Raw genomic sequence first — 24840 nt, 5'->3', positions numbered from 1 at the left:
AACATCTGGCTTGGATTTGGTGGAGGCAGAGGGGCCATCAGTCGGGCATGTTGTGCCCTGCTTGGGTATGAGGTGATACAGTAGTGCCACCTTCCCCAACAAGGAAGGACACAACAATGGTGGTGCCCCATTTTAGGGAGGGGATGGTGCAAACAGGTGGCATTCTATATTAGCTCTCCATTGGCCACTACTGATTTGTCAGTGGACTAGTACAGGATGCGGCCACTCACTTCTGGCAGCACACGTCCAATGTTTTGGACCTGCCGTCCAGAGGAGGTATACGATTCCAAACATGGCCGAGTTGTCCTCCATGTGTTGTTAATGAAATACGTTTGATTATTGTAATCCTCGGCACTACACATCGAGTAAGTATTAATAGAAATATATGAAACAATGTTATAAAGGTTATGAATTCCATTGCAGCCTTAAAAGAACACGGCACTTAAACAGCACTTAAAAAATGGGACCACGGTGGGACGTGAAATTAGGCCATACATTTTCTTTGTATTTGTGTTATGTCGTGTTTTGTAATGTTAAGCTTTCTAAGGGAATTTGTACAGCACAATAGCACCTCTGATGCAGCTTCCAGGCGCTAGACCCCATAAGCATGAACGAGGACTAGTTCATGAGCGGCACCTATCTAAGCTCTAAAGTGGGTGGTGTTTAGAGGTTACCTGAACTGGTAATGGTCTCCAAAGGATCTCATGGAAACTGAAGGGGAATTCCAGAGGCGAGCAGCATTTACAGAGAATCTCCTTTCAACATTTTTCTGTATCTAAGATTCGGGACACAGAGAACATTTGAGATATTTTCTAGGAAGGTTTTCTATAGCATAATTATATATTTTTTTATATCGTGCTTAATACCGAAGAGGTTTCTAAGCGCAGAGCCAGGATTCGAACCTGTGTTGCTCTGTGCTGTCTTGCTTCCAAGAGGAGCATGTTGCCACTGAGCTCTAAAATGATGTGAACCCGAAGGTAACAGAGCGCTATACAGAACTCTCTGAAGATTGTGCAGAGTGGTAGAATTCATACTCATTTCCACATTGAAAAAATACAAAGCATTATTTTAACAATGCACTGACTTGCTTCATCAGAACAGAGAGCACATTGGTGTTTCGTTTTGGGTGTACAAACGCCATGGCTGTCAACCCTATGTTGCTTTCGCTTCTGCAGTGCATCTGCAGGCTAGTGGCAGTCATCACCAGTCTGCAAGGCTGCCTCCTCTGTGACCAGTAGCCTGCAGACAGCTTGCAAATAAACAATTGGTTATTTAGTTAATAGAGGTTAATCAGAAACAAGTCTGGAGGGATTTTGTGAGTCAATGCAGGAAGTTAATAATCTCTGGAGGTCGATTGTATCTAGCTTGTTGTTAAGTAAGGTGGACAGCCCTCCCCAAGGACATGTCCCAACTTGTACCTGAGTCACTTGGGTGGATGCACAATAACAGTAAGTTAACATATGTGTTTCTGAGACATGTTCCGTAAAGGAGAATGATAGGAAGGTGCACTATGTCGGGTACATTGTCTATCACAAACCTTTCCATAAAGGCATGCAAGAGTTGAATGAATCATTTTCAAGGTCCCCAAGTCTTTAAATCCCTCAATCACATCCTAAACCACCAATGCGTATGAATAATGAATTCCTAGGTCAGAGGGCACAGTTCAGCACATCCTAAACCACCAATGCGTATGAATGATGAATTCCTGCAGTCGGAGGGCACAGTTCAGCACATCCTAAACCACCAATGCGTATGAATGATGAATTCCTCTAGTCGGAGGGCACAGTTCAGCACATCCTAAACCACCAATCCGCACTAATGATGAATTCCTAGGTCGGAGGGCACAGTTCTGCATGTCCTCCACCAATGCGGATGAATGATTCATTCCTGCAGTCAGAGGGCACAGTTCAGCACATCCTAAACCACCAATGCCTATGAATGATGAATTCCTGCAGCCGGAGGGCACAGTTAAACACGTCCTAAACCACCAATGTGTATGAATGATGAATTCCTGCAGTCGGAGGGCACAGTTTAGCACATCTTCAACCACCAATGCGTATGAATAATGAATGTTTGCAGTCAGAGGGCACAGTTCAGCACATCCTAAAGCACCAACGCGTATGAATGATGAATTCCTAGGTCAGAGGATCCTCGTGATAAATATATACTGGCAACATAAAGCTGCTGGAGAGTTGGAGTTTTTCGATCATTTATGCGATCTTGTGGATAATGTATCAGAAAAAGAGGACAATGCACCCATCATAGTGTGCAGAGACTTCAATATTGATCTTCTAATGACATATAAGTTGCAACATAAGGACAAACAAAATGATAACCTAAGAAAAACCACAGTAGAAGAACTCGACGTCAGAAGTATGGACATATTAAATGTAAAGACGTTAGGCGATATACCAGCACAAGTGACCTTGTTTGCGAGATAACCAAAAATCTATCTTAGATTATGTTGTTACTTCAAAAAGTATGACAATGAACATCTGTGAGATGAAGGTCATTAAAACAGACCTAAGTGATCCCAATCTATTAATAATCACCTTTAAAACAGAACCTACAAAAGAACAAACAAAATGGATTCAAATGATTGAAGTGGAGCAAGGTGGAAATCGGTTGCCAATGAACAGGACTAAGATAATAAACCTGACAGCCTCATTACACATATCAAGATCTGATAATGACTGCACTATGGTCGAATACCATGTCCTTCTCCAAATATACAAATCTCAAAATCAACAAAATATGAAAAGTCTGGTGAAGAAGCATATATATGACCCAGAGGTGGTCAGAAAAAAAAGGATCCTACGAAAACAGCTGAGAACTTTGGAAGACTCTTTTTTTATAAGATCCGAGAAAGATAAAGAAAAAAAGAGAAGGAAAATGCAGTATAAAAACTGGATCAAGTGGTATAGAGTAGTACTCGAACAAAATGATGCTGAAGCTATGATGTCATGCCTAGCACAAAGAAACTCAAGGGATTTTTCGTCTACAATTAATGAGCTGGAAAGACCGCAGAATGTGAGCCTATGTAACATGGTAACTGAGATCTTGTGGACTGCTCATTATACTACGCTCTTTCAGAAACTGGAGCCTGCTAATAGCCTTGACGAGAAGAATAACTTCTCGTGGAACATCAGTATGGTGAGAGATGACATTTGCAGTAACATCAAGAAACTAAGTGCCTCACGTGCTCCTGGGCTTGATGGCTTGACCAATTACATCCTAAAGCAAAACCCAGAAGAATGGGCTGACATTTGTTACAAGCTCTTTGGGATGGTACTAAAAGAAGGAGGAATACCAAAGATCTGGAAAAGAGCCATAATCGTCCCCATTTTCAAGAAGGGTTCGAGATTAGAACCTAACAACTACAGACCCATTGCACTACTAGATGTAGTGGGGAAACCTTTCACCATCCAGATGTTGAAGCAATTAACAGCCTGGATTAAACATGCTGGTGTGGCAGACGCGAGGCAAACTGGCTTCGTCAAAGGTGTGGGCTGTAGTTTTAACCTGTTCATTTTGAACATTGTGAAAATGGAAGCGATAATAAAAAAAACCACCTCTTTACATCGCATTCATTGACTTGGCGCACACCTTCGATGGGGTTGATCGAGAGCTGCTGTGGAACAAAATGACTAGAAAAGGATGTCCAACTAGTCTACTTGCCTCGATAAAGGCTCTTTATTCTGGGACATCTATTCAAGTTCCTTTAGATCAGAGCAGACATATAACGAACCTGATAAGAACTACGCACCACGTCAAACAGGACTGTCCCTTAGGAGCCACGCTTTTCAACTTCTTTTTCTCAGAGGCTGCCGATGCTCTTGAGAGCGTGAATTTGTTTCCTCCAAAGATTAATGAAGAGCACATAAACATGATCATATACGCTGACGACATCGCGATATTAGATCTGACTCCCATTGGTCTGCAGAGGAAGATCACAGCATTTAAGGATTATATTGAAAAAAATAAACTTGATATCAATATACAAAAAACAGAGATCCTGATTCTAAAGAGCTTACAGGGATCCAACAAGCAAAAAGCCAGCCAAACATTTAAATGGATGTTAGGCAATGATGCCCTAAAAGTGGTGACAGAGGCAAAATACCTGGGCATTACAATAAGCGCAAATATTAATGACGAACCTATGGTAAAGAAGCTGATTTCGAAATTCAAACAATTTGCTGCGCAGGCTGCTAAACTCCATGCGAAATATGGAAAATGTTCAATGCTTCCAGTCATATGTTTCTACAGGAACAAAATCATTCCGGCCATGACGTACAGGTTTGAGACTCTATTTGGGTGGGACCACGAACTGTGGTCAAGATGTGAACATGTGATATGGCGAAGAATACTCCAACTGCCCAAGGACATTCCAACTGCCTGCATGAGGTACGAGATGAGTCTATCTTCCATTAATGTGATCGTCATATGGAACTCGTTAACCCTATTTAGAAAAGCATCTGGAGCTGATAACATCGTCCAATTTTGCACATTAAAAAGTGATAAACCATCAAGCGAAGGACTTTTAGGCCTCTACAGATCTTCCTGTGTGACGATCCTAAAGCAGTTAAACATGGATAAAGAAACCCTTCTACAGAATCCAAATGCGGTGAAAAAAAAACAATTTGAACAGGATTGGATCGACACCTATGATAAGAGAATGCAACATACAAGAATGAAAAACAATCAACCCGAAGCAAAAAACAGAATGTTCTCCCTAGGTATATGATTAATTTCCCGTGCAAATGGAGGAGATCAATTTTCCTTAAATTTAGACTAAATGCATGGGTAACGAAAGAACCCTCGTACAAAAGGAAGCAGAGCTGCGTGTTAGATCAATTGTGCAGTTTCTGTCATGGTGCCGAGGAATCTTTGAAATATCTGATGCAAGAAGTAGATGTATGGGTCAAGAGATGGACAAATGTACCACGTGTACCACTGAGGAATGGTGGAGTCGGATACACATTGGCGAAAATAACAAACTGATATTTGTATTTATTTATTTATTTGGATTTGTATAGCGCACATCTGCCCAGGGCATCGCGGCGCTGGTCAACTAGTCTTACTTAGAACATGTAATTTCCGAATGCATAATTTACAACAAGTAAGTGGTTTGAACGGGTTACATACAATAGTTACAAGTGTGATTGATACATACTGTTGTCTCAAAACCAATATGCACGTTATTATAAACAGGTGTCACATACCATACAATAGGGCGAGAGAGTTAGTTGAAGAGGGTGGTTTTTAACAGTTTGCAGAAAGTTTGGTATGATTTTTCGTTCCTGAGTGCCGTAGGAAGGGCGTTCCAGTTTTTTGGAGCTAGGTGCTGGAAGTTGGATCCTCCAGCTTTACTTCTTTTGAAAGTGGTTACATAGTGTCTTGATATTGGGCAAAATCTTCCTCGGGGCCAGCCCTTTGAGAGCAAAAATACCCAATTCAGCCCAAAATACAGGTTCTATTGTGCTGAGCAGTGATCTCATGCAAGTGACAAATGACACCCTCAAAGTGTTATTAGCATATTTATTCTAAGCAGTGAATTTCATATACATTTGGTATTCAAGTTACAGAATATTACAAGGCATAACACTTAGAGCAATGCAAAATATAGTGAAACATGGAACTTAGATAAACATAGAGAAACATAGAGAAATATAGAGAAACATAGAGAAACACAGTCTTACGTCCCTTTAATCAGCACTGGGGAGACCTTGGGCCCTCATAAGCTAGCTGTAAACAAGCCCCGCTCAGAGGACAATGCTGAAGGACACCGTATGAGCCAATGCCGGGCACCTGTTTCTGCACGAATCAAGTCCACAGGCGATCTCCCCCTGATCCATGTGTGCATGGATATTTTATAACTTCTTGCTGTCAGTCACCATGACGCACAGTTCCAGAACTTTCCCTGTGCAACTGGCTCATGGAAAAAACCCAGCTCTCTCTGAGATGCTCCCTGCTCGCTCCTACCCCCTCCCTTGTTCCCATCTGCGCTGGCTGAGGAATGTCTTATCAGTACCTTCCCAGAGAAAAGGAAGATTAGCTTGGGGCCAGGGCTAACGTTAGTGAGGCTGAATATTCTAAGGGAAGCAGGGATGTATTAACCCCATCTGCAAGCTCTAAAAGGCATGCACTCATAGCTTAGTGTTTATAGCGCTTAAGACTGGCTATCTAAGCGCTATATAGGTGCCATGATGTTCCAAACACTCCAAAAACCTATTAGCTACATGGCTAGGGGCCCTCCCTGCCTGTCTATCAACAATGTTTAATTTGACCTATCTCATACTAGGCCTGCATATTCCTTGTAGCTCACTACTGCATAATGGAAGTGCTACAACAGACTACTGTCAGCATTTTTAGCACATACTTTGAATACACTATTGGCTTTCAGCGGCCAATGCTGTCATCTAAAGCCCTGATTGGCAAGGTTGCAATTTCGTGTATCACTACATTCCACCCCTATTCAACGTTTGTGCGACAAATGCTGACTAATACCTATCAACATAGTATTTAGTGCAGTGATAAAGACCTAGGGGCTTTGCAAGAGGTTTAAGCAAACTATCTTCTAGCGGTTAGTTAGCGTGGCATGCAAGGTAAAACACTACCTAAACAAAAATGTACACAAAGTGAACAGTGACATATACCCTTGCCAAAACCTGGCCTACACAAAAATACCTACACAAAGTGAACATGGACATTTACTCTAGCCAAAACCTGGCCTACACAAAAATACCTAAATCAATTTTGTATAACTGATTGTCAGTTAAAAAGCAGCATGCAGTTAAAATGTCAAGGCAATCCAGTGTAGTCTAATCTACAATGCACTATTGCATTTATGTATGGTTACCAATTCTAAAACCTGGCAGCCTTTCACCCTAAGGGCCTACCCTCCCCCTGATCCCAGGGCATTCAAGCGTGACTATGGGCTGTGTGACTAGACACTTCCCCCAGGTAGGTGGAACCCAACCAGAAACCATCTAATTTCTTGAACAAGGTGAACCCATGGGCACCAGGTTGTCTAAATAAAAACAATTCTACTAATTTACATCAAAGCATGGCATGTGTTATTCATGCAATCAAAAGCAAGCAATTCAATCCATATGTATGCTGGTAACTGTAGCTCTGCGTGCCAGTGTGTGGAGGATGGTCGCCCCCACCCAGTAAAAAGCCAACACCTGCTGATTTAACAATGTTTGCCATACAATGCATTGTGTGTATTTAGCAGTCTTGTTGACCTGCCCTATGGCAGACAAAAATGTCTTCATGTCTAAAATACTGTTATCTTCAATTGGCTGTCAATACTTGTAGCAGTGCTGGGCATATCAATGGGCCCCACTAGGCCAGAAGTTCTATAGCAGAGCTGGCATCAGAACCCATAGTGGCTAGCTTATTGTGCACAGTTTCTATGTCACAAGCATATAAAGCTCCTGCAATTAATGAATCTAGCTCCCTAGCTACGCGCACTCTAGTGATGGGCCATAGAAATGGACTCCATTTGTAGCAGCTTGGTAGTACTAAGGAAACATTGCCTCATGATAAATCTATGTCTAAGTGTAGCACTGTAATAATGAAGGTGTGCATTACCAGTCTACAATTTACATGTTGTCTTACTACTGGAAAATCTAACAGGTTCACAGTGTCTACCTTCTGTGACTTGGAGAATACCCTTCTTCAAGTGGGATATCTACCATATACAATATTAACTTTAGCCACAAACACCATACTACTATCCGGCAGTGGCTGTTTCATCACACCATGGAAAAAATTCATTTAGTCAAGTTATAGTTCATTAAATCTTGGCGAGAACACTCGCTGCAGTTCTTGGTCAGAAAAACATCACATTAGACAAATTAAACAAATGGTATCCATTCAGTGACAAAAGATGCCTGACAATGTGCCAGGCCAGTACTCTAGCAATTCCATGTGGATACTCATTTGCAGCGCTTTTCCAAAGAATTATTCCAAATGTTTACAATCAAAAGGTGACTCTTTGCATTAGTGTGCTGGAGACAGCTGTCCCCACAAAAACATGAAACTGGTTGGTTTAACAAAAAACCGTGTCACACTCTGTGTCATAAAATATAACATCAAGTCAGTCATGGTTTCATTTACCTGCCTTAAGCTGGCTGTAAAAGTATCCAGTGTTTCAAAGATTACCATTTCAAATTATAGCTCATACACTTGGCAGCATTACTTCAATTAAGAATCTTAACCTACGCACAGGTGACTTTGATGTGCGCACCCATCTTATCTCAAAATAAATTACGCTCCTGCTTGCATAATTCTGCTGCCCCAACAGTTCATAAATCATTCTCCTGCCTACGTGCAATGTAGAATATTTTTTTTTTCAAAAAACAAAACATCTCTGGTTAAAGCCATTCAGTTGGAAGAGTAAAACCATTTGGTTTTTTCAGATTCATCTCAACAGTGCATTTAAAAACCATTTTTCAATGTGTTAGCATTCAATTGCTGTGTCACACAGCTGTATGTGGTGCCTGATGTTACAGTCCACAATTCATTGTCCATAGTCCTTTAAACAAGAAAGGGCAAAACATGTCATTTAAATGTGTAGCATCAAATACTTGATAATTAGCCAAGTCTGCACCGTGCCAGTTCAGTTCGCAGTGGCTCGCTTTCTCTGAGAATGCGTCTGACCCTTCTTTGATCAGTGTCACCCACAAACTGCACATTATCTTCCTATATTATGAAATGTCTTGTCGTGCTTTGCCTAGGCAAAATACAAACAGAAATGTTAGGATGTCATCAAAACTTCAATATCAGCGTTATCCACCCCTTCCCATAATACCACCCCCATCTTCAAAAAGTCTCATCAGGTAACTACACACTTTGTCATTGCTACTGCAATTATTTATCACCTTTCTGCATGTTTCTGGGGGCTTATTTACACTCAACCATACGGGGTGTAACTGCCTAATCACAAACTCATTTGTGCAATGCAATCATAGCTGGTCAATGGTACCTCAGACTGATCTGTGCTTTTACAAAGCCATATAGTAAGTACCCAGGTCGCACAATGCTTTTCTTTTTCACCAAAGCGATCACCAATGCCAGGCGCCAACTTGCTTCCAGTGTCCCATGATCTTGGTTTAGGTTGCCCTGCTGGCATCACTCCATTTTTCAAAGGTAAAGTCTTTCAGTATTTATCTTTCTTTTCTTAGCAGTGTCTTTTCAAGCCTCTGGTTTTTTCACTTGTCATTTTTTTTTTTTTCAAAGGGCGTTTGCTGTTTTTGAACCACTCCTTTGAGTGCGATAGTCTGAGTCAGTTTTTTTTGTTGCTTCAACAAATCATTCATTCTTGCACTAAGCCGTGTGGCTTCTGGATCATGGCTAATGTGCAGTGTTCATGTTGTACTTCAAAGCCCCGCTCTGCATGTTGTCTCTTGCAAAACGGCTAAGCACTTTTGTCAGTTTTGCTTCCATCTGGAAGGCCATAATGTCTTTGTCAGTTACTCCATCCCTGGCAATGTAGCTTGCAGTTTGCCAGATGTGTATTTTCTCTTCTCAAAGCGCCTAGAGGTTTCTTCTCCAGTGCACAGCGCTTTACTTCAGTTCACATCACATGGAGCATTGGAATGCAGCTTGCACAGCAATAGCGCTTTACTTCACTTCACATCACATGGGAATGCGGTTTGCACAGTAATGTCTGTTGGAATGGGCAGCTGTCTTTTCTTGGCCCATTCACAGATGCATAGGTAAATGTTCAGATGTGATGTGCCCGTCTGCCATCCTGCATGAAGCCTTTGCTCCGTACCACAGTTTACTGGGCAAATTCTTTACTTTTTGAACAGCTCTCTGTTTTTGCTCCCCCTTCCTCAGGAATGCAGGCATGTTTATCTTTCGTGTGCACCTGGCAGCGCCATTAGCACGCAGCTTATCTCTTTTGCCTATAACTCTTATACTGTGGCGGCTTCACTCGTTTCAGACAATTCATCCAGATTAACTCTTTCTTGTACTGTTTCTGCTTTTGTTTGCCTTCACGCACCTCGCCCAAGACAGCTTCAAGGCACAAGCTCTGCACACACAGCAAGACTCTTGTTTTCAAAAGCGGCACTTTTCTTGTCATTTTTCTACTCCATGTAATTTTGCAAAATGTCAAAGCGTCTTTTTTTTCTTGTAATGTGCGATCTTTCAAGAGAACTCACAACCCATTAAATCTTTGTGCTATCTTATCACACACAGATGTTTCATTCTGTTGTACCATTGCCAAACTATAACCACTCAGTTCAGTGCATTTAAAAAATAAAAATGCCATATTTAGTGCAGCTCCCTGCACGTTTTTTTTTCTGCAAGAACAACCCACACTCTATTGCTTGTGGGCTGTTTAATGTGTCAACAACATTTTTCCCCATGTATCACAGTCAACAGGTCACTATTTTCAAAGCATACATCACTTTTAAGGCAACAGCACAAATCCATGGCATAGCATGGGGACAGTCAAAAATACTCCAGGGGCAATTTAGAAAAATATAAATTGTTTTTCCCCCCAACCATTGCAAGCTGGTTCTGCAATTTCAAATCAGTACACAAAAATCGAAAATCCAAATAACATTCACTCACTTTCCTTTTAAGTGAGTCTCTCACCCAATAAAAGCATGGCACAGCCTAAAATGCAATATAACCATTTTAGTGTGTTTCCTTTAAACAGAATTTGCCACCATTAGCACATGGAATTTTACAGTTGCCAAAAGAAAGAAAAAAAACTCTTTAGGCTCTCAGCACAGATGTTACTCATTCTCCTAAGCATGGCTCATTCCCCTTCCTCATTATTCAGGAATGCCAACCCTTCAAAAGCATACATCAAAAAAGACGAACCTTCGCCTCCGAACATTACAGCCCCCACTCGCTAGCACACTGGGGCTGAGTCAATGGTTAAATCACTATTCACAATTTGCATGTCAAATTCTTGCAATTATTTTTCCTGCCCTCATGACAGAATAGAGATGAGAACTCCGTCTCATTATGCATTCCAAATTACAACTTTAAACTGGGAAACCACATGATAAAATTCTTTTTCTAATTGAGCATACATCTTTCTTAACCATTCATCGGAGTGCTTTAAACAAAGCCATTTCCCGCTCGTTTATTGCCTTGTACTCCCTGGCACCAATCCCATGAAGGGAGTCTTAACCACACAAGCTATCGGCCACGGCAAGCCGACACAACATTGCTGCCTTTTGAAGTCTCAGAGCTGCAGTGAGACCATCAAGGAAATGCGACAGCCTGCTCCCCACTCTACACTGTGTTCTCTCACACCATTTGTCATGTCAGCATGGCACTGCTCTTCACAATCCCACCGCTGCCACCAAATGTCTTGATATTGGGCAAAATCTTCCTCGGGGCCAGCCCTTTGAGAGCAAAAATACCCAATTCAGCCCAAAATACAGGTTCTATTGTGCTGAGCAGTGATCTCATGCAAGTGACAAATGACACCCTCAAAGTGTTATTAGCATATTTATTCTAAGCAGTGAATTTCATATACATTTGGTATTCAAGTTACAGAATATTACAAGGCATAACACTTAGAGCAATGCAAAATATAGTGAAACATGGAACTTAGATAAACATAGAGAAACATAGAGAAATATAGAGAAACATAGAGAAACACAGTCTTACGTCCCTTTAATCAGCACTGGGGAGACCTTGGGCCCTCATAAGCTAGCTGTAAACAAGCCCCGCTCAGAGGACAATGCTGAAGGACACCGTATGAGCCAATGCCGGGCACCTGTTTCTGCACGAATCAAGTCCACAGGCGATCTCCCCCTGATCCATGTGTGCATGGATATTTTATAACTTCTTGCTGTCAGTCACCATGACGCACAGTTCCAGAACTTTCCCTGTGCAACTGGCTCATGGAAAAAACCCAGCTCTCTCTGAGATGCTCCCTGCTCGCTCCTACCCCCTCCCTTGTTCCCATCTGCGCTGGCTGAGGAATGTCTTATCAGTACCTTCCCAGAGAAAAGGAAGATTAGCTTGGGGCCAGGGCTAACGTTAGTGAGGCTGAATATTCTAAGGGAAGCAGGGATGTATTAACCCCATCTGCAAGCTCTAAAAGGCATGCACTCATAGCTTAGTGTTTATAGCGCTTAAGACTGGCTATCTAAGCGCTATATAGGTGCCATGATGTTCCAAACACTCCAAAAACCTATTAGCTACATGGCTAGGGGCCCTCCCTGCCTGTCTATCAACAATGTTTAATTTGACCTATCTCATACTAGGCCTGCATATTCCTTGTAGCTCACTACTGCATAATGGAAGTGCTACAACAGACTACTGTCAGCATTTTTAGCACATACTTTGAATACACTATTGGCTTTCAGCGGCCAATGCTGTCATCTAAAGCCCTGATTGGCAAGGTTGCAATTTCATGTATCACTACACATAGGTCTGGTTAGACAAGTGTGATCTGGTGGGTCTGGAGGACGTGATGTGGGTGATCCTTTCGGATAGTTATGGTGGGGCGTCAGCGGAGAGGCATCTGTGAGCAATGGCCATAGATTTGAAGAGGATGCGTTCTTTTAAAGGTAACCAGTGGGCCTCTTTTCTAGCATGGGAGATGTGTTCCCTTTTCAGAATACTCAGGGCTGTTCTTAAGGCGTTGTTCTGAGTGACTTGCATTTTTTTAATGTTTTTTGCTGAGGTGCCTAGGAAGAGGGCATTGCAATAGTTCAACTTGGTGCCTACTGTAGCTCTGGCTATTGACAGGCAGTTTTTTGTTGAGAGGAAGGGTTTCACGCATTAATTACCTTGGTGGTGAGTGCAGCGGAGGACGCTATGGCATTTACCTGCCGTGACATGAATAGTGTTTAGTCAAGGTAAACTCCTAGAGTTTTTACAGCCGATGAGACTGTGATGGCGGAGTTATCGATTTTGAATGCTTGGTATTGTGGTGGGAGTTTGTTTAAGGTTTCCTTCGTGCCAACTATGAGGATCTCTATTTTGTCTCCGTTTAGGCATAGGCCATTGGATGCCACCTAGGTTTGGATGGCTGTATAGATCTTGGTTAGTGCCGCAGCGTCTTGTTCATAGATGCATGTGAGGGGGAGTAGAACTTGAGTATTGTCGGCATAGTTGGTGTAGGCTATGTCTCGACGATCTAGGTCATTGAAAAGTGGGAGGGTGAAGATATTGTAGAGTGTGGGGGAAGTGCAGGAGCCTTGTGGGACACCACAGTGGATGGTGGTGGGGGTGGCAGAGGCGGAGTCTGAGAAGTATTTCATGAGTCGACTTCCGAGGAAGGATGTGGCCCATGAGATGGCTTGTGGAGAGAAGTAGGCTTCGGTTTTGAGTTGCGTGCCTAAAATGTCATGGTTGACCAGGTCAAAGGCAGCAGACAGGTCCAGCAGGAGTGCTGCTTTGCCTTTGTCCATGATGCCATTGAGTTGTATTTTTAGATCGAGTAGGGCTGACTCGGTCCTGTGTCCTGGGCGGAAGCCTGATTGTCTTTTCCCTAGGATTTTCTTCCAAGTATTGTTGGATTTGCGTTGCGCTTTTGGGATCTAGGGTGGGTTTTTGAGGAGTGAGCGCACCCACGCTTCGTCTGGAACTGAGTTAGCATTGAAGGAGGCATTGATGAACGATTTAAGAAACGGTGCCAATGTTTCTACGCAGTCTTTGACTAGTTTGGCGGGGCAGGCCTCGTCTTTGCAGTTAGAAGGCTTGATTTTGTTCACAATTTCTATTATCTCTAGTTCAGAGACTTCTCTAAATTTGAATGGCGTGATGTTTTTTTTTCTTTGACCTCAGACACTGTTTCTGCGTGTGCGGTTGATAAGAAGTGCTGAGTGAGGTTTTTGTGGTGGACTAGAATTTTATTCTGGAGGAGAGCTCGATTTTGTTAAGGAGGGCGGACTGTATGGTGTTGCACCAGGCTTGATCTTTAACAATTTCATGAGACTTGGTTGCAGTTGTGGATAGTTCCTTGAATATGACGAAGAGCTCTTTAGATTCTGAGCTGGCATTGGAGATTGTGTCGTTATAGGAAGTGGACTTAGCTGTATTGATGGCTTTTTTATATTTGGTGGCCAGTGATTTGTAAGAGGATAATGAGGAGGCGCTAGGAGAGCTTTGTCAAGAGTTCAGTGCTTTGCGTTTCTGGTGCGCAGTTCTTTTAGTTCTGTTGAGATCCAAGTGTTGGAGTGTTTGATATTTTTAGATTTTTTTCTTTTGGAGAGGGACGCTGATGTCTATGCAGGGGTGTAGGAGACACATAAAATCTGGTTGGGATAGGGGACATCTTGGGGACTTTGCTTTATTTATTTATTTATTTATTTATTTATTGTTTTAGTCAAAGAACTCGACTTTTCACAAAATTAGAATTAAAATAGCAGTACGTATTAAATTACAAATATCACTGTATAAAACAAGAGAAAAGAAGAAAAGAAAACAGAAGAAAATTAAAGGATGCTGCAGCAAAGAACCTGGGCCTCATAACAAGTACGGCGGTAGGGGGTTAACGGCACCGGAAGGGATGCCGGTGCCGTTAACCCCCTACCGCCGCATTTCGAGGTCCCTTAGCGGGTCCCACTAAGGCTGGCTGGTTTTACCAGCCGCCCTTAGCGGGAGCAGCTAAGGGACCAGGGAGTTAATAACGGGCTGCTATTTGTGGGCCCGTTATTAGCTCCTTCCCCATTGAGCCCTATAGGGGCTCGAATGGGAATCGGGAATGGTTTTCAGAATGGGGATTTACAGGGTCCTCCAAGGTTGGAATGACCCGGTAAGTCCCCATTCCGACTACCCGGACACGGGTTTGGAGGCAGCCATGGCGCTATTAGCACCATGGCTACCTCCAAACTCGTAATGAGGCCCCATGTCTTTGTATCTTGCATTTCTGGATTTTTCATCTGACTATGAGCTTGTGGTAAGAGAGAGGAAATAATAATTACTTCCAGTGGGCCACAGCTAGGACGCCAGCTCGTTAAGAGGCAGATCACCTGTAAGTGGACTCCTGCCGAATAAAAGAGTTGAAGCCTTTTCTACCAACTGCATGTTGCTACTTTTTTTCTGTCGGGCAAGGAGACGTGTGTGTCTCTTGGAATGGAAAGATGGGGGTTTCAAAGAAAGAGGAAATCTTGTTTGTACCTCTGAGTCAGCTCTCTTTTGGGAGTAGGGGGACCAGGTGTGTGATATTGCTGCTTTGCTGCTTTGACTGTCCTACGGGGGTTGGGGGGTAACAGCAAACAAGGAGGATGAGCGATCGCAAGCCCACCCCCTTATAAGCACTACACAGGTCTGCGGCCGTCGGACCCGGGGGATGCCTAGTAGGTGGGGTGTATGTGGACCCAGGGGGGTGGCCAGAGGGGCAGCCCGCTATGTGGCCGGCCCCTCTAGCGCCCCTGCTAGGGCCTGGCCAGCCTCTCACGATGAGTCTGGTCCCTCTTATTCCATCTCATGCTGACCTTAGAGCCTAGCCTTTCTTTTCCTTTGTCATTCCGAATGCAGAGCTGGACTCTTCATTCCTCGTTTAACTTTTGCTGCAAAGCCTGATCTATTTGCTCCACTCATATGTTACTAGGACGGCGGAGCATGGGTCCTCTGCCCTGTTACATTATTCAAAGAGCCCCTCTGGCCTTTCTTTGCCTCTCCCTTGTCTCACTGCTTGCTTGCTTAATACATACCTCCTTGCTTGAACACTCAACATATTCTCCCTAACATAGCAAAGGCAGCTATCTATTTGTTCAGTGTCTTAAATTGGCCTCTTATTTCTGCTTTTCTGTCTGCAGGGAAAAGGCATTTGCCAGTCACCGCCATGATGGTTCTACCTGGCCATAAGAGACAACAGCTAGCCAATATTGGAAGAACATGGGCATATTATGCCAGAGACTGGCAACTGCCTTCCTAAATCCTACACAAGAGACAGAAATCTTGATTTTGTTTCTAACAGTAATTCAGTGGATGAAGAAACGTGAGAGCACACATATTGCTTATAAAGGAAGGGGAAGATGTCACACTTGGTTAAGACATTTTGATCACGCCAGGAGCTAATTTCCAGCTGCAATTAAGCGATTACGTTTTTGACTTCTGGCTTTAAATAACGTTAGTATCACCTGGAAAGCACAGAGGTTGCTCAACAGGGTTCCTGAAGCACGAGGGGTACCATACTCGTGGGCATGGATGATTGGAGGGCATTTTTGCTTTGTTTTGGAGCCTGGCCCCTATAGCCATGATGGGGGCAGGGGCCTATTACTTTTGGTTGTACGTACCCTTTGAGGATGGGCAGACATTGCCTCCTTCTTTAGCCCACTAACAGCTCTGCTTTGCAACTTTATCACACATACCTGTCAGGTGGCATGTAACTCAGTACTACTAATGTTATCAGCCTCAGAAGTCTGGAATCCTTTGCCACATCAACTAGGGTACAGGCTTGCCACCTGAGATTTACCCATGTCTGAGTCGGCATCTGTCGCCCTGTGGGGAAGACACACACAGAAGGAGCAGGGCACAGTGCCCTTGTGTGTTTTTCACACTTCTTCCTCGGGGTGGGCACAATTCACTCCGAAGAGAAAGTGGCACATGCTGGGCAACATTCTACCACTTTGACAATGTCACCCAAAGAGCGAAATTGGCCATTTGAAATACCTCTGTCGACTTATTATTGCGCAATCCACACTGATGGGTTTCAACACCTGCTTAACGCGAGTTGGCAATTAAGGGCATTTGCCAACGCACTCAAGCAGCACAGGACACCCTCTTACCAGCGACAGGCCATGCTCACTCATTCTGATCACGAATTGGCATTTATCTGGGGTCATGTTAAATGTATTTATTTATTTATTACATGTGTAGCATCACGCAAAACCCCCAAGCATCAAGCCGCAGCGTAAACTGCATGGAGTGGACCACTTCCATTGGCGCACGTTTTTACTTTTACGCTACAAAATGGAAGATTTTAGTAATAAAGGCAGGTGAAGTCACATTGCTTTTCCACTTTGGAAGAGTGTAAATACCTCACCCAATTAGCGATTGTTGGCGGAATTGACAATGGCTTCCTCTGGACAATGCCCGCTTTTACCAGGTTTAATTTCCAAGCAGATCCCAGAGGAATCCCTTTCCTTATTTCCAGCATGAGAATCCATGCTGGCAGTAAGGCCGCATTTGTCTGGTGGAGCGGGAAATACACGGGGTCCTGGTGTGTCCACTCGGCTCCCGAACTCCACCCAGAAAATGCACGAAAATCTGCCCATTTAGAAAAAGCAACAGTGATAGTATTTTCCACCACTTTTTCTGAACCAATTGACCAGGAAAATGCTGTTTCATTGGAAGCTGAATGCATTCACTCTGCCTATTATCCCACCGGAAGATTAAGCCAGGTGCTGAACACAGGTTACATATTCCTGTGCACAATCGGCATTTGGAGACTTAACTAACTGAGCTACCTTACAAATGATATCTCCTCTGGAGCTTTAACGTCTTAACCCCTTAACTGCCATGGGCATTACCCCCCAGTGCCAAGGCCTTTTTTGGTGATTTCGGTATGTCGCCATTCAATCCCTTGTAACTCTTTGTTACATGAGATATCTCGGCCAAAGTTGGCCCCTTTTTTCCCACATGGAGGCGTTTGCAACGCCACCCAGGAATCCTAATTTGCTGTAGGGGGGGTGAGAGAAAATAACCAAAAAGGAGAACATTTGGGTATTTTTCAGAAAATGCCAATAACATGTTGTACAAAGAAGCCTGTGGTGTTTTCCTTGTAAGAGCTAGGAACAAATGATTTGCTGTGCTGGATTGACCATTTTCCAGGCTTTCAAGAACAGATTGAGTGGAAACCAAAATAACATAAATTGATATGCCAATCAGCCGTTTTGTGAGAGGTAGGCTATTTTGGTGTTTTTTGTCCAATAGGACATGCGTGGACGAAATGAGAGAAAAGGGTAGGAAAGCAGGATGGGAAGCAAGAAAGGCATACATTTCTGAAAAGTAGACAATATTCCAAGTTTAGGAAGGGGTGATTTGCACAGGTCAGGCAACAACTATGTAGGGAAAGATTCCATCGTTTGGGGGGAAATTGGAAAAATGACAGAAAGAAAACCACACAATTTCCGCACATTTCACTATGGTCACGCACCGAAACACGCAGCCAACAACACATGGCCTACCTTTCCGCATTCCCACAGGTTTCCCGATGAAAACGTAACTCACATGTGTGGGCGCACCTACCTGGGTGCAAAGGGAAAATCCTAAAACACTGGTAATCCCAAGACTTTTCGCACAGCAGATTTTCAGGAATTTTGCTCATGTGGACAACCTACAGATTTGGGCCTAGGGTGTCGAAGCCACGAAGGAAAACAGGGAACCCCATGCATTTCCGAAAAGAAGACACCCGTGGGAATCCACAGGGTATGACTTGCGTGAATCGCCCCATAATTTATGACCCACAATCCCTGACAAAGTCTGAAATTTAGTGGAAAAAACTCAATTTTCACTTTGTCTGGGATTGTGGGTAATACATTCTGGGGCGATTCAATCAAGTCAGACCTCTGTGGATTCCCACGGGTGTCTTCTTTTCGGAAATGCATGGGGTACCCTGTATTCTTTCGTGGCTTCGACACCCTAGGCCCAAATCTGTAGGTTGTCTCCCCAAACCCTTTGGGTGTTACCAGTGGTTTAGCCTTTTCCCTTTGCGCCCAGGTAGGTGCACCCACACATGTGAGGTACTGTTTACATCGGGACACCTGTAGGAAAGCCAGAAAGTAGGACATGTGGTGTTGGTGGCGTGTTTCGGTGGGTGGCAAGAGGGAAATGTCTGAAAGTTGTAGTTTTTTCACCAAATTTCAGACTTTGCTGGGGATTGTGGGTAATACATTCTGGGGCGATTCGCGCAAGTCAGACCTCTGTGGATTCCCACCGGTGTGCTCTTTTTGGAAATGCATGGGGTTCCCTGTTTTCTTTGGTGGCTTCGACACCTTAGGCCCAAATCTGTATGTTGTCTACATGAGCAAAATCTGCTCTGCCGAAAGGCTTGGTGTTACCAGTGGGCTAGCCTTTTCCCTTTGCCCTTTGCGCCCAGGTAGGTGCACCCACACATGTGAGAACCACATGCATTTTCGAAAATAAGACACCCGTGGGCACCCCCCTTTCCACTAAAACAACCATGGTGGTTCAATGGCCCCCCACACCCACCCAAAACAAGTTATATATATATATATGTGTTCTGCCCCAGGCTTGGGGGGTGGCTCTGCCAATATTTTCAGTGGCCTCCCCCCACCCCAAATGGATGGGGGCATCTCATGTACCCCTTCCTAGGGGCAGAAATCTGCCCCCAGGGAAGGCTACATAAGGTACCCCCGTCCACTTAGGGTGGGGGGAGAGGGCCACCCTCCCTTTCAAACACAAAAACTCCTGGTGATCTAGTGGGCCTCCCACCCCCACCCAAAACAAGTTATAATATATATATATATTTGTTTTGCCCTTCCCTAGGGGCAGATGGCACATGTGTGTGACCATCGGCCCCCAGGGGGGTGGCAAAACGTACTGCCCCAGGCTTGGGGGGCGGGGTGGCTCTGCCAATATTTGCAGTGGCCTCTACCCTCACCCCAAATGGATGGGGGCATGTCATGTACCCCTTACTAGGGGCAGAAATCTGACGCCAGGGAGGGCTACATAAGGTGCCCCCTCATACACTTAGGGTGGGGGGGCCATCCCCCTTTCCAACACAAAAAATCCTGGTGGGCTAGTGGCCCCCCCACACCCTCCGCCCCACCCAAAACAAGTTATAATGTACATATTTTTGTTTTTCCCTTCCCTAGGGGCAGATGGGCACATGTGTGTGGCCATCTGCCCGCCCCCAGGGGTGGTCAAAACATACTGCCCCAGGCTTGGGAGGGGTGGCTCTGCCAATATTTGCAATGGCCTCTCCCCCCCACCCCAAATGGATGGAGGGCATCTCATGTACCCCTTCCTATGGGCAGAAATCTGCCCCCAGGGAGGGCTACATAAGGTGCCCCCCATCCACTTCCACTCCCTTGCAAAAATCCCTGGTGGCTAGTGGTTCCACCCGAACCCAACCCACCCAAAACTATGTTAAAAAAATAATCTTTTTTTTGCCCCCCTTCCCTGGGGGCAGATGATCACCCATCTGCCCCCAGGGTATTGCCCCCATGCTTTGGGGGCCAGGGGGAGAGGGCAGCTTACATAGTAAGCAGCCCCTCCCCCCACTTCAAAAACAGATCCCTGCACGACACACCAAACACATAGGGCCTCATTACGACTCAGGCGGTAAGGGGTTTACGCCGGCGTAAACAGCGCCGACCCTTACCGCCTGAGTACGAGGTCCCTTAGCGCCATGGCGGATTTAACACCTGCTTTTAGCAGGTGGTAAAATCCATGGCGCTAAGGGACCATGGAGTTAATTACGCCACCGTAATTTACGGTGGCGTAATTAACGCCTTCCCCACTCCCATTATGCCCTATGGGGCAAAAATGGGGAAGGGTAAATGGGGATTGGGGACTTACCGCCCCGCCAAGGTCGGAATGGGGCGGTAAGTCCGCCAACCACCATGGCGTAAACGTAGTTTACTCCATGGTGGTAAAGTCACGGCCCAGGCGGTAACTTACCGCCTGGGTCGTAATGAGGCCCATATTCTGGGGGGGATAAATGACATTACATCCCCCCCACTTAAAATTGTGGGGGGGATGTGTCCCCCCTGTCCCCACCATGTCCTGCGCCCATGTGTCTATGGCTGTACTGATAGTGGATTTGTAGATGTCCGCCAGTACTGCTGAGTCTAGAGTGGCTGAGAGGTTGTTAGTAAGAGTGTCTAGATATGGTAGGATCCTTTCTTTAGTAAGGTTCCTGGCGCTTCTTGCCAAGGCTGGTGGTACGGGGCTGATTTTTTTACTCTGTGCTTGCGAGAGTGGGGATGAAGAAGGGAATAAGCGAGTAGTCTGACCAAGGGGTGGGTGTGATGGAGCTGATATCGATGCTACAGTTGTGGTCCGCTAACCAATCCAGTGTGTGTCCTTTGTAGTGCGTAGGAGAGAGGTTTTTTGTTCGAAGCCTAGTTCTTGTAGTGCTAGAGCTAGGGCTGTGGACGGTCTGTCCTCTTGTCGTTGAATCAGAGGTTGAGATCACCTAGGAGGATAGTTTTGGTGGTTGTTTTTAGGTTTTCAACTAAGAAGTGGGCAGGGTTTTGATGGAAGTCAGATATGGGGCCTGGAGGGCAGTATACTAGGTTGATGGTGATAGTGGAGTTTGCTGATAGTGAGATCTTAGTGGTGAGGGAGTCTATGTTGTCTCTGAGTTCCGATGAGGATTGTCTTATTTCTAATTGTTCTTTGACTATGAGGACTACTCCCCCGCCTGTAGTTAATGTTCTGTCCTGTCTGAGGATGGTGTACCCTGGTGGGATAGCTAAAGAGAGGGCAGGGCAAGCGGCATTGTGAAGCCAGGTTTCCGTGATGGCTAAGATGTCGAGGTCGAGGTTGGTTAGGAGATCATGGATTTCTGTGGCGTGAGTGGGAAGGGAGCAGGCATTGATCAAAGCAGATTGTAAGTTGGAGGGTATCATGGATGTCTCTGTAGTCGTGGCTGGAGGAGACAGCTTGTGCGTACTATGTACGTTAGGGTTTGGTGTCATTTTTAGGGAGGTCTGTTGCCGGGTGGTTGCCAAGTTTGGCAGGTGGGGTTTTTGGTGGGTGTCTGGAGCGGAGACCTAGTGGTCGGTTTCTGGAGCTGGTGTTTCCCGGGCGTGTTGTGTAGGTAGGGTTAGGTTTCACCTGGTTCACTTGTGGGTTCGGCTTGGTGAAGAAGGATGGGAGGAAAGGGGTCGGAGGCATGAATGCTGAGGGGGGCGCGATGTTGGCCATGTTGCGACTAGGGGTGTGCATGGATCACCAGTGATTAGTATGGGTTTGGAGACAGTAGCAACCTAGTTGTGGTCGTTAGTGCGAGGACATCACATCCAGCAGCAATCAATTTGGGTGTAGGGCAGCAATCAACACAGTAACAATCAATTTGGGCATGGGGCAGCAGTCAATGAAGTAAAAATCAATGCAGCAATCAATGCAGTAACATTCAGTTAGGGTGTAGGGCAGCAATCCAAGCAGTAACAATCAATTTGGGCGTGGGGCAACAGTCAATGCAGTAACAATCAATGCAGCAATCAATGCCGTAACATTCAGTTAGGGCGTAGGGCAGCAATCAATGCAGTAACAATCAATTTAGGCATAGGGCTGCAATCAATTTGGGCGTAAGGCAGTAATCAATGCAGTAACAATTAATTTAGGTGTAAGGCAGCAATCAATTTGGGAGTGGGGCAGCAATCAATGCAGTAGCAATCAGTATGGGTGAAGGTAGCAGTTAATTAGGGCGTAGGGCAGCAATCAATGCAGTAACATTCAATTTGGGCATGGGGCAGCAGTCAATGCAGTAACAATCAATTTAGGTGTAGGGCAGCAATCAATTTGGGCGTAAGACAGCAATCAATGCAGTAACAATGAATGTAGGCGTAGGGCAGCAATCAATGCAGTAATAATTAATTTAGGAGTCCATGCAGTAACATTCAATTAGCGCATAGGGCAGCAATCAATGCAGTAACAATCAATTTGGGCGTGGGGTAGCAGTCAATAGAGTAACAATCAATTAGGGCATGGGCAGCAATCAATGCAGTAACAATTAATTTAGGCGTAAGGCAGAAATCAATTTGGGCGCGGGGCAGCAATCAATGCATTAGCAATCAGTATGGATGTAGGCAGCAATTAATTAGGGCGTGGGGCAGCAGTCAATGCAGTAACAATCAATTTAGGCATAGGGCAGCAATCATTTTGGCTGTGGGGCAGCAATCAGTGCAGTAGCAATCAGTATTGGCGTAGGTAGCAATTAATTAGGGCATAGGGCAGCAGTCATTGCAGTAACATTCAATTTGGAAACGTGGCATGACATGCGGCCGTCGGATCAGCAGGGAGTAAACAACACAGTTAACAATAGTGAGGTAGTGATACATGAGGGTACCTAGGATTGGCGTAGGCGGTGGGTCCAGTTGAGGAAAGGAACCGGGCCGTGCTGCAATAGAGGGAGGCACGCAATTGATCATTAGTGAAAGGGTGGCAAATAATACTGATGCACGTGTGTGGTCTGGGATAAAGGGTTGCTGCAGAGTGCTTTGGTTGCGTGGCTTTGCGTGCTTCGGATGAGTGCAATACCTGATGTATGAAGTGTTCAGGAGTGGGTGGCCAGCTGAAGAACAGGGTTCCTGGCAGAAGGTATGGTCAGGCGTGGATAGGCAGGGACAGGATGTTGCCCTTCGCTCGGCGGCCTTAGCGAAGGCAGGCCGGCTCACGCTTACCGGTGCGTGATTGGCTGGTTAATACTTAGCTGTAGCCAATGGCATCAGGCAACAGTGTAAGGGGGCCGGTGAGAGGCAGAGAAAAGTTTAGGCGATGTGGGCGGCCATTTTAGGGTGGTCAGCCATGCGGATCTCCAGCTGAATACTCTCAGCAATTATCGAAAACACAGGCATCTGTGGATGCTGGTGTAATTGGAATATGCAGTCTGAATGAATAAAAGATAAGGCTGCTATTTCAATGGGGAGCATAGATGGATGTACGAACCCTCGGGTAGGCCCACGGGCTCACCTAGTAATTCACAGGGATCAGCTCCTTCTGTGATGGTGCACTGCTCTTGCAGTGGGCGGAAGGAGCTCCACTTGGAGGAGCATTGACTGCCTTTGTAGAGATAATAGTGAAAAGTTTGAAAACGAGAGGTGATCCTATAAATGATGAACCAAATGAACTAGTCTAGTCCGGTCCAGAGTATATGGACCTTTTACGGAGCTTAACTTATGAAGCAGGTTTTTTACATTATATGTTGATTTATAAGTTTTAAGTTTAATGCAATTTGATTTTCGCCAATTTATATTGAAATATTGACGCATTGCTGTAATAAACCAATGAAAATAAAAATAAAAATAAAATAAAAATAAGAAGGAGCTTATAAGAGAAGAAATAACAAAAGAAATTAAATGAAGGAAGCTTGTTAAAAGCAGTGATTGTGGGATGCTTTCCCAAGGTGAGATTCAAGACTATTCTGAAGTCAAAAGAGCTTGGAAACAGTGGGATGCCAAGTGACTAAGGTCGAAGAGGTCAGAACACTACAAGCTGTCTGAGGGGGAGCCCCTGCTAGTTTGGGAAAGTCTCTCAGGGGAGCAGTTTTGATGGCCTTTCTGAACTCTTTTGGCTTAGTTTCTATTTCAACATCTCATATAATTTGTTCCACAGTTCCTGAAGCTCAACCACTCCAAGACTGAATTCCTACTGCTAGCCAACACCACCAAAAACCCTGACATCCAGACCTGGCTTCCTGCTATGAACATCGAGGGCTTCACACTCAAGCAGGCCAGCTGTGCCAAGTCCCTTGGTTTCAACATCGACAGACACCTCACGTTCAAACAGCACATAGCAAGGAAGACACAAACGGGCTGGTACAAACTTTCACTCCAGCGGAATATCAAGCCCTTAATCACAGAAAACGACTTCAGATCTGCTATCCAAGCCTTGGTCATCTCCCACCTGGATGGTGGCAATGGTCTCTTGGAAGCCCTTCCGACGTCGACCTTGGCACCCCTGATACGTGTCCTGCATCTGCAGCAAGAGTCATTGAAGGACTTCACAAATTCAACCACATCACCCCGACTCTCATAGAACTGCACTGGCTCCCACTGCAAGCCTGTGTCATCTTCAAATCCTGTTGCATCATCTACAAGGCTGATATCCTGAAGTCCCCAAGCTACCTCACTGAGAAACTCAGCATCTCCGGAGGCCTGCAATCCACCAAAAGTAAGGAAATGTGCAGACTTGAATTACGACACTGCAGGA

This window comes from Ambystoma mexicanum, chromosome 11 (assembly GCF_040938575.1).
Source record: "Ambystoma mexicanum isolate Mex_15411 chromosome 11, UKY_AmexF1_1, whole genome shotgun sequence".
NCBI lineage: Eukaryota > Metazoa > Chordata > Amphibia > Caudata > Ambystomatidae > Ambystoma > Ambystoma mexicanum.
Note: the sequence above shows the minus strand (reverse complement) of the source record.